At 38.3% G+C, this 10,746-nt stretch overlaps 1 pseudogene; it reads left to right on the plus strand.

Annotated features, from left to right (window-relative positions):
* The first annotated feature begins 943 nt into the window (after positions 1 to 943).
* LOC136393215 (N-acetyllactosaminide beta-1,3-N-acetylglucosaminyltransferase 2-like) lies at positions 944 to 2,360 on the plus strand (annotated as a pseudogene).
* The last annotated feature ends 8,386 nt before the right edge of the window (positions 2,361 to 10,746 follow it).

Raw genomic sequence — 10,746 nt, forward strand, 5'->3', positions numbered from 1 at the left:
CCCTTCACCCCCTTCCCTCTGGCAACCACCACACTCTTGTCTCTGCCTATGAGTTTGCTTTTTGTTGCTTTTTCTTAATCCATCACCTTTTTCATCACCTAAAGGTACTGTAATTTGTTGTCTAACCCAGTGGTCCCCAACCTTTCTGGGGCCACTGACCGGTTTAATGTCAGAAAATATTTTCACTGACTGGCCTTTAGGGTGGGACAGATAAATGTATCACGTGACCGAGACAAGTGTCAAGAGTGAGTCTTAGATGGATGTAACAGAGGGAATCTGGTCATTTTTAAAAAATAAAACATCGTTCAGACTTAAATATAAATAAAATGGAGATAATGTAAGTTATTTATTCTTTCTCTGCAGACCGGTACCAAATGGCCCATGGACCGGTACCGGTCTGCAGCCGGGGTGTTGAAGACCACTGGTCTAAATGATGTGAAGGACTGAGGAAGATCTTTTCCTGAATTACAGAAATGTGGTAGTACAGTATATTTGCTCTAGTACTCCATGCGTATTTAATCCTGGTGAAAATAAAGCAAGTGTGTAATTTATTAAGTAAATTTTATACAAATAGGAGGCGCCCCAGCTGTGGCGGCAACAAGTGCCAGAACGGAGCGAAGCTGAGCAGAGCGGGAGCTGTCCTGCCACCAACGCCACCGGGCCGCCCATCGTGGGCGCAACCGGGCTGAGCTGCGCCCAGTGGCCAGGACGTGGATGTAGCCACGGTATCCCGCCCCCACCCGGCTGAGCAGAAGCTGCTCCCGGACAAGAGAGGCAAGAGAGAGAGAGAGAGAGAGAGAGAGAGAGAGAGAGAGAAGGGAGTGAGGAGCGGAGAGCATCGGCTCCCATGTGTGCCTTGACCAGGCAAGCCCAGGGCGCCCAACCAGCGACCTCAGTGTTCTAGGTCAGTGCTCTATCCACTGCACCACCACAGGTATGAGAAATGAGAGTTGAACCTCAAAGAATAAAGTTGTTGGGTATCCTGATGATGGTAGATGTCTTCATTTATTTGCTTTCGGAAGCCTCCAAAAGCAGTAACCAAGAAAAAAATGGAAAGGGGGAAGTAATAATACCCAAAGAAAAGTTCTGGAAGACATTTGATCCTCCTGCAGCTATTGAAACCAAGAACAAGAAAAACTGAACAGGTGGTATAACTCCATTTTGAGCATTTTGGCAAACCAGACAGGGGAACTCCACAGGTTTTCCAATGTGAGCCATCTGAATTATTGTGAACCTGACCTGAGGGTCACATCGGTAGTTGCAGGTTTCAACAATTTGCCAGACAGATTTAAAGACTTTCTACTGTATTTGAGATGTCGAAATTATTCACTGCTTTTTTTTTTATTATTTTATTTATTCATTTTAGAGAGGAGAGAGAGAGGGAGAGAGAGAGAGAGAGAGAGAGACAGAGAGAGAGGAGAGAGAGACAGGGGGGAGGAGCTGGAAGCATCAACTTCCATATGTGCCTTGACCAGGCAAGCCCAGGGTTTCAAACTGGCGACCTCAGCATTTCCAGGTCGATGCTTTATCCACTGCGCCACCACAAATCAGGCCTATTCACTGCTTATTGATCAACCAGATAAGTGTGTAAAGAAACCCTTCTTACTGATGACGATTAAGTCCCTCACTCTACATCTCGCTAGAAGGCAAGCAATTCAGGAATCATGGGGCAGAGAAACCAATATGGGGAACCAAACTGTGGTGTGAGTCTTCTTGCTGGGCCAGACCCCCCCCCCAGAGGACAACCATCCCAATCTTTCAGATATGCTCAAGTTTGAGAGTGAGAAGCACCAAGACATTCTTATGTATAATTACAGAGACACTTTCTTCAACTTGCCTCTGAAAGAAGTGCTTTTTCTTAGGTGGGTGAGCACTTCCTGCCCAAACGCCGAGTTCATTTTCAAGGGTGATGACGATGTTTTTGTGACTACCTATCATATCCTGAATTACTTGAATAGCTTACCGAAGAACAAAGCCAAAAATTTGTTTATAGGTGATGTGATCCACAACGCTGGACCTCATCGAGATAAGAAACTGAAGTACTACATCCCAGAAGTTGTTTACCTTGGTGTTTATCCATGGTATGCTGGGGGAGGTGGGTTCCTCTACTCTGGCCGCCTGGTTCTGAGGCTGTACAATATTACTGACCAGGTCCTTCTCTACCCCATTGATGATGTTTATACTGGTATGTGCTTTCAGAAGCTCGGCTTCATTCCAGAGAAACACAAGGCATTTGATATAGAAGAGAAAAAAGGAATAACATTTGTTCCTATGTAAACATGATGTTAGTACATAGTAGAAAACCTCAAGAGATGATTGATATTTGGTCTCAGTTGCAAAATACTCATTTAAATTGCTAAAATGTATACAAAATAAATTTTCATAGAAAGACGTATCTTGAAAAGTTCTCATGTTGTTTTCTCTCATTGGGGTAATTTCTATGTTGAATCATCAAAATTGCCTTCATATCTATTTGAGGGCCTCTGAACCGTTCAATGTGGTACTTTCTGAAGAGAGAAAGCAGAAGATTTTTAAAGGAGGATACGGCAGAATGGATGGGTTCTGGTTCTTCCTATTGGCTAGAGATCATTACGGTATTTTCTGATTTGTCACCCTTCTTATCTGAAATATGTTTTTGGAATTTAACTACTATAATTTTTGCTTTGCCCTCATATGGAGATATTTCCACTTCCATTGTAATGAGTGAATTGTGTGCAGGTTAGGTGTTTATAAAGCTATTGGCTACAAATGATTTGTTATACGTGATTCAGTGGTTTTTGTGAAATCAAATTAAGTTTATTTTCATGAAATTGGGATAAATTTTTTTAAATTGTCTAGAAAAATTGACTTCTGTCGAAATTTCCTGCCACCCCAACAGTATTTTCTTATGTTAATATAATCAGTTAATTTTGCAAAATGAGGATCACTGTGTGATCCCGTTTATCTTGTTATGGTCTTATGGTCATAATGAGATTATGATACAAGAACATAATGACCATTGTTGTATTTGGTTTGCTGGGCGGTATCATAATAGTTCTCTATCTTTAGAATTTGAAAGTAATGAATATTCCAAAATGGCCAACTAAAAATTGAATTGAACCTGGCAGTCATATCATGTTTATGATTTCTTAATATGAACCAGAAAAGCATATGTGACTTTTGAACTTTAAGTGAAAAGATTAAAGTTGCAGACTTTTCCCTGAGTGGTTTGTCTGTTTAAAACTCCAGGATTCTATTCTTGCCATATTTTCACATGTTGCTTGTACAGAATTATTCTGTGTAGTGATTGCTTCCTACTCAGTGTAGAAGTGCCTGTGTTTTTATTTATTGTTCAGATCAATGACCAAAACATTTTCTCAAATATATTTTGTGTACTATTTTATTTGTATACAGTGCTGTTGAGGAAATATTTAATTAAAGCATGATATTTTAAATGTAAGGTGTAACATATATTAAATAAAGCTGTTATTTTTTAATTTTAAAATTTATTTTTGCGGAAGCTGTGAACTACTAGAGTTGACAAAATTCTGCCAAACTGTTGCTTATGTATACCATCTTGTAACATGCTTTCTTGAAATTTTTATGTGTTTATAGAGTTGAAGAATCTTACCAGATGTGCTCTTTGAGACTGTAAGATGATGGAAATAAAGACACTGTATTTAAAAAAAATGTTTTTATACAAATAGATGTATATTTAAGATCATATGGGCAGTAGTTATATTAATGTATATGTACAAATTTCATGCTACCTCTTCCTTCAAAAGGTGAGGTAGCATGAACTCTCCTTCCCTTGAATGTGAGCTGGATTTAGGAACTCACTTTAACAAATTGTATATGACAGGGGTGACAGATAAGGTCATAAATGATAGAGTGACCTCTGCTTTCCTCTTTCTTAAACTGCTTTCTCCTGAAGAAGTCAGCTATAGTATCACAAGAGCACTGAAGCAGCCTATGGAGCAGTCCATGTGGGAAAGAACTGAGGCCTCCTCCCAACATCCTGCAAGGAGCTGAAGTCTCCTGCTAACAGCTATGTGAAAATGGACCATCTTAGACGTAAATCCTCTAGCCCTAGTCAAGCCTTCTGATGACTGCAGTTCCTTCCAAGATTTTCACTGTAACTGACTATAACAGGAAAGGCCTTGACTCAGAGTCATCTAGCTAAGCCTCTCCCATATTCCTAATCCACAGAAACTGTGCAATAATAAATATATGTTGTTTTCAGTTACTAAGTTTGGAAAAATTTGTTATGCAGCAATAAATAACTTATACATGTGAAGCCTAAATTGCTATCATCATAAGATTTTTGTCCATAAATGGTCATTCACAACAGTTGTTACATTCATAATTTATAGATCATGTATTTTAAGCCAAAATATATATATGTGTGTATCTATAGGAATAACATAATTTTATCATTTATAAAATATTATTTTCCTCATATGAATATCAACCTGAGGAAAGTGGTAATGTTGTTTGACAATATTTTAGTGAACAAATTCCTTTGCTACAATGGCAGAATCTTAAAAGTTATTTTAAACCCATTTTAATGTTATTCATTGTTATTTAAATTACAATGTTATAATTTTATGAGAAAATATAAATGATGGCAAACACTTTCACTTTTTATTTACAAAGCTTACATTAAAATCACAATTCTTTCTAATAAAGTCTCCACTATGAGAAATAATTCAATATTATAATTATTTCTGCAAGATTAAAAAATATTCTTTTTATGTCAACTCATTTTTAATTTTTTTATTCATCTATTCATTTCTGCATTGATTCATTTAATTGGTCATTTATTCTCTGTGCAAGTCTACATTTTTATTCTTTTTAACTAGTCTCTGTCATCAACTTCTTTCCTAATGTTTTTATTCTATTCCTTTAGCCAACATTAACTCCTCCCTTCTCTTTACCTCAACTGCTCTTATATTGTAACAGTAAAATGCAATGTTATTTATATCAACTTCCGATTATTCCAACTATGTCACTCTTGTCTCTCAAACAAGATTGCTGCCTCTTTCAACTTTTTTTTACATGCTTTTGATGCTTAGCCTAGTGCTTGTCTCAGTACAATTCTATAGCATTGTATTTATTTTCTTCTCTCCACACTTTTTTCCTTCTAGCATCTTACTTGCTGCTTGGAGAAGAGCTATATATAGAAGTAAGCCTAGCTGCAAAGAAAACCGAAGGGCAACAGACAGTGTGCATGAAGTTATACAGAAGGGAGCCAGCTAACAGAGTTATGGCCATTGTACTCTCATGCCTTCTAAATACATTCCTGAATACAAGTTAGCTCCAGGGACACAATGTCATTGAGTCTCCTCTTTTTTCTCCCTCAACTATTATATTGACTGAGTAGAAATATAGGCAGTGTCACTGCCCTCTTTCAGTCAAGTTAGTTCTTAAGTTTTGCTCATATCCATCCAGCCAGCTGAGTTCATCATTGCCTTATAGGTGACTGTATATTTGTGCATCTTTTAGAATTTCAATGTTCCCCAAATACCCACTGCAATATATTTTTTCTGACATTTTCTATTGTATATAATAGAGTTGGCATCGAGTGGTGGATGGTTTTAGCTTCTGTATGTGTATTTGTTCATTGCACTTCTTAATCTAGCATTCAGTATTTATTTTTCATCATTGACAGCTGACTGCTTTGTTTCAAGTATTTGAGAAAGAAAAAAAGTGAGAGAAAGGTAGGTGAAAATTGCTGATAGCACAGGTTTAAGACTGTTAATAGATAGTAATAATTTCTCATAGAAAGTACAAGAGTGAGAGGATGGCAAAGTTATACAGGGTGGGTTCAGGGGAGAGGCTTCACCCTCTACCCATTACTATGTGGTAACTATATTTTTAGATAGTTTATTCAGATGTTCTCAGCTTTAGAACTATATAGACACATGATGACTGGGTTTGATCTAATTATTTCCTCTAATGCTGGGTCATTTGTCTCCTTTAGAACTTACTCAGTAAACGACTTTATTAAAACATTTCACCTTCACAAAGTATTCATAAATGGTATTAAAGAGAAAGAAAAGCCTGACCAGGCAGTGGCACAATGGATAGAGTATTGGGATGGGATGTGGAAAGCCCAGGTTCGAAACCCTGAGGTTGCCGGTTTGAGTGCGGGCTCATCTGGTTTGAACAGAGACTCACCAGCTTGAGCGCGGGGTTGCTGGCTTGAACGTGGGATCATAGACATGACCTCAAGGTCACTGGCTTAAGCCCAAAGGTCACTGTCTTGAATCCCAAAGTTGCTGGCTAGAGCAAGGGGTCACTCAGTCTGCCGTAGCCCCCTGGTCAAGGCACATATGAGAAAGCAATCGCTGAACAACTAAGGGACTGCAACAAAGAATTGATGCTCCTCATTTCTCTCCCTTCCTGTCTGTCTGTCCCAATCTGTCTCTCTCTCTCTGTCTCTCTCTGTCTCTGTCAAAAAATAAAGAAAATGAAGAGGGTCAGAGAGTAAAAAAAATGGTGTAAAAAGCAAACATGTAAACATTTTATTAAAATAGATGAGATATGTAAGAATGACAGAGAATCAGAAGTCAGTAAGAATAAAGATGTCTTATCACAGTATTTCATTTAGGGATTTGTACTGTGTCTGATAGAGTGAGTACTAGTTTTCTAGATGGAGAAGAAATGAAGGGAATTCTAGTCAAAGGGAACATATGGCACCAAGAAAGGACATAGCATATTTAGAGCAGAGTAAGAGAATAGGTAGAGCTAGAGTTGAGTGTACAGGTTTGGGTGTGATGAGGGGGAAAAGATCCTAACTAGGTATATCAGACTAGATTGTAAAAGACTTTATACTCATATCCATTCATTCAAAAATATGTATAGAGAACCTGCCACATGCACCACACTAAATGAACAAGACAGTCAGAGGCCCTGTCCTCAGAAAGCTTATGATCCATATATGTAAATGAGGAAGTTTGAATTTGATCCTCTATGGTAATTACTTGCTAGACTTTACTGGGTCATAACTATGATTTTACTGTAGATGTTACTAGATCACAATTTTATTGAATCATAATAGTGACAGTTGTGATTTGGGTTTTCCAGGGGCTGGGAGACCAGTTAGAAGGCGTGGATATGGCAAACAAGAGTAAAAGTAGTAAGATGAAGGGTTTGACAAGGCAGTAATGGAAGATGAAAAATAAAGGTAGAATTTTGAGTACATTTTTGATGTAGAATTAACAGTATTGCTTACTTAAATTGATGTGGACTGAGAGGTGAAACAAAGTGAGGAAATCCCTGATATTTTTCAGTGTGGAAGACAGAATGAATGGAAAGAGATAGGAAATGGGTGAGATTTGTTTTGAAAATAAAGGAGTTCACTTCTGAATCTATTAAGTTTGAAAACGACCTCTAAAACTTATGTAAGTATTTAATTAAACTGCCCTAATCCTAAATGCCACCTTTTCCTTTCTGTCCCCTCCCCTTTACCCTTTATTCTTCTTGGCACAAGAGCTTTGGGAAGAAGCTGCGGGATGTGGACAGAGTTAGGGTGTGTATGGGAGGGAACCAGATCCTGATGTGTAAGGCTTGGTCCTCAAAACACTAAAACCACAGATGGAAAAGCGGAACTTTTTGCGACAACTAGTGGGTATCTGGTTTACAGGATGTCAAACAGCAGATTGTTTAAACTGTTTATTTTATTGGAGTGGAGCTCCACACCACAGTTCAAATGCTATAGAAATGTTTACCTGAAATCTATGTACTCTCATTGATCAATGTCCCCATGTTAAATTTAAATCTCTAAATAAAATTAAAAAATTAAAAAAAAAGTCTCAACAATTCAAGTGTTCATTAACACTTTGATACATACATAGGATATTTTTTCCAGAAGATTTTAATGCCTTTGGGACTATATTTATCTTACCCCTGTAGTGCCTTTCTAATGCAGTCTCCACCCTTTTCCCACACACCCCCTACGTCCTCAAAACCTATCACAGCTCCAGGTCTTCTGTCTTACACCCTTAAGAGTCTGCTTTCCTGTAATATTAACCTCACTGGTGGAACTGGCAATTATATTGCTGACCAGGTACTCTAACATGCAACACTATGTCTGGCACATCATTTCTTACTATTTCAGAACAAATTACGCATTGATAACTGTTATACATTATTGGATAAGGGTATATATTCCCAGTGCAGCAAACAGAGTAGCATTTATTTCCCTCTGATCGGAACACTCCACAGTCTTCATATATCACTCAAAATAAGAGCTCAAGTCCTTCCAGTGCCGAATAAACCCCTTGAATAACCCAATTTCCACAGCCTTGCTGGCCCCATCTCTTAGTAATCTCCTCCTTTTACTCTCCTCTCCAGCCACAATGACTGCTTGAGGTTTGTAGATTTGTTTTTGTTTTTGTGTCTTGGACATGCCATACTACTTCATTAATTAAAGTTTTTATAGAATTCTTTCCACTACTTTTCATCACTCATTTGGTTTATTCCTGCTCTTCTTTGAGCCTTTGCTCAAATTCTATCTTCCCAGTGAGACTGGCCACCTATTTAGCTTGAAATCTGCCTCCCCCACTGCTGGCATTCCCTATATGTGCTCTTTCTGTCATTCCCCATAACCCTTATCCTTCTGAAATACTATTTAATTCAGTTGTTGATACTATTTAGTTTTGTTAACTCTATCCCCATTAGAAGCTAATCTCCTCAAAGCAGGAATATATGTCTATTTTGTTTGATGATACTCTGTGCTTAGAACCATGCCTGCAACATAAATATTTGTTGAGTTAATGACTCTCAGATCACAGCTGAATAAGCACAACTAAATTTGATACATTATCTATTATACATCTTTTTTTTTATCTCATTTTATCTCAACAACAACTTTTAGTAATAGGTGCTATTATTATTATTATTATCCTCATTGTTAGATGAAGAAATTAAGCCCGAGAAGTTGAGTGGCTTGCTCTTTGTCCTCTATACTTTGAGCTGGTTTACTAAACTTCCATTCACAACTCATTCTGTTTGGAGATATTGAAAAACTACAAGCAACATTTCCCAGACTCCCATGCAGTATAAGTTGAAAGCACACTGAGAGATTACAAGACAGAAGTGAGGTAGAGATCATCTTTCTGCCTTTATATCTGTTTCTGCTGAATAAACATAGCTGTACAATGTTTCTATACCAGATTTAAGAGGCAGTAGCATCATCAGCCCTTGTGATCTGCTTTCTTAAACCTGTATCACAAGTATTATGTCCATTCTTCAGCTTCTTGAGCAGGAGTGGCACTTGAATCAAGGAAACAGAAGCAGCTACATCAAGGTCTTGATTCCACATGGACCTCAGAGGTAGCAGCTCCTGGAATCTTCTATCATAGATCATCTCTATATGGTTTTGAGAATCAGAACTAGAGGCCAGATTAAAAATACTTCTTTATCCCTTCTAACAATATTGTAAACCCCAAATCCCTATATATCCCAAATTCTTCTCTACTTAAAATATTTAAAGTGGATTCTATTTCCTCTTTGAACCTGATGCCTAAGGCTTCAGATCACATCATGTAAGCCTGATCCTCCTTCTAGTGCCATTCAATCAACAAACTATTTCCTAAATATATTTATTATATAAGATGCCAGATTAGGTCCATGGCAACAGATGCAAATATACAATAGGGCATAATAACAATATTCTCTCAAGATCAATGCCAGCTACAGAACTTGGGGAGCCCTGGCCCCTTTTAAATATCTTATAATTCAGAAGAGTTTCAGAGGCTTTTTACATGTGCTTCCAAATGCCTTCACCTATTAACCATTGGAAGCTTTCTCCTTCCTGCAACCAGTTGTAATGACATGAGAGCAACCTTGCCATTCCTAGCACAGATTAAAAAGGGATAAAGTACGAGGGTGAAGCTTGGACCACAACCACCACCTACATGAAGTGGTTTCTGTTCCATTCCACCCACCAGGAAGGAGGAAATACCCCTCACTCCCACTTGTACTGTGCTACAGGGTCATAATGCCTCCAAGAGTCATGAACTCATTTGCCAGTGGATGGTTGCTAGATCTTAAGATATTTATTTTACCACTCTGAGCCTTAGTAACTTCAGCAATAAAACAAAAACATCTATTTTTCAGGGATTTTTCTGAGGATTAAGTGAAGTAATATATGTGAAATATTTGGCAAGTTGAATATCCTTTTTCTTTTTAAGTGATAGGCAGGAGGCAGGGAGGCAGAGAGACAGACTCCAGTAAGCACCCCTACCGGAATCCACCACAAGTCCCCTACAGGGCCAATGCTCTACCCATCTTGGGTTGCTGCTCTGTTGTTCAGCAGCCGAGCTATTTAAGCACTTGAGTCAATGCCATGGAGCTATACTCAGTGCCTGGGGCCAAATTGCTTGAATCATTCGAGCCACGGCTGTGGGACGGGAAGAGAGAGAGAGAGAAAGAGAAAGAGACAGAGAGAATGGGGAAGAGGAGGGCTGGAGAAGCATATGGTCACATTTCCTGTGTGCCCTGACTTGGAATCAAACCTAGGACTTTCACACACCAGGCTGATGCTCTATCACTGAGCCAACTGGCCAGGGCCTGAATATACTTGATAAATACTTATAGTTAACATTTAAATGCTTATTGTGTGTGAAGTTATACACCTAGTGCTTGACTTATGACCACGATTGCTCCCGACAGACCAGTTGTAACACGATTTGGTCATAAGTTGAGTAGGCTATATGTACAGTTTTGTGAAATGATGTTATAAAAATCTTTAAATCATAC

The sequence above is a fragment of the Saccopteryx leptura genome, chromosome 2, assembly GCF_036850995.1.
Source record: "Saccopteryx leptura isolate mSacLep1 chromosome 2, mSacLep1_pri_phased_curated, whole genome shotgun sequence".
Taxonomy (NCBI): Eukaryota; Metazoa; Chordata; class Mammalia; order Chiroptera; family Emballonuridae; genus Saccopteryx; species Saccopteryx leptura.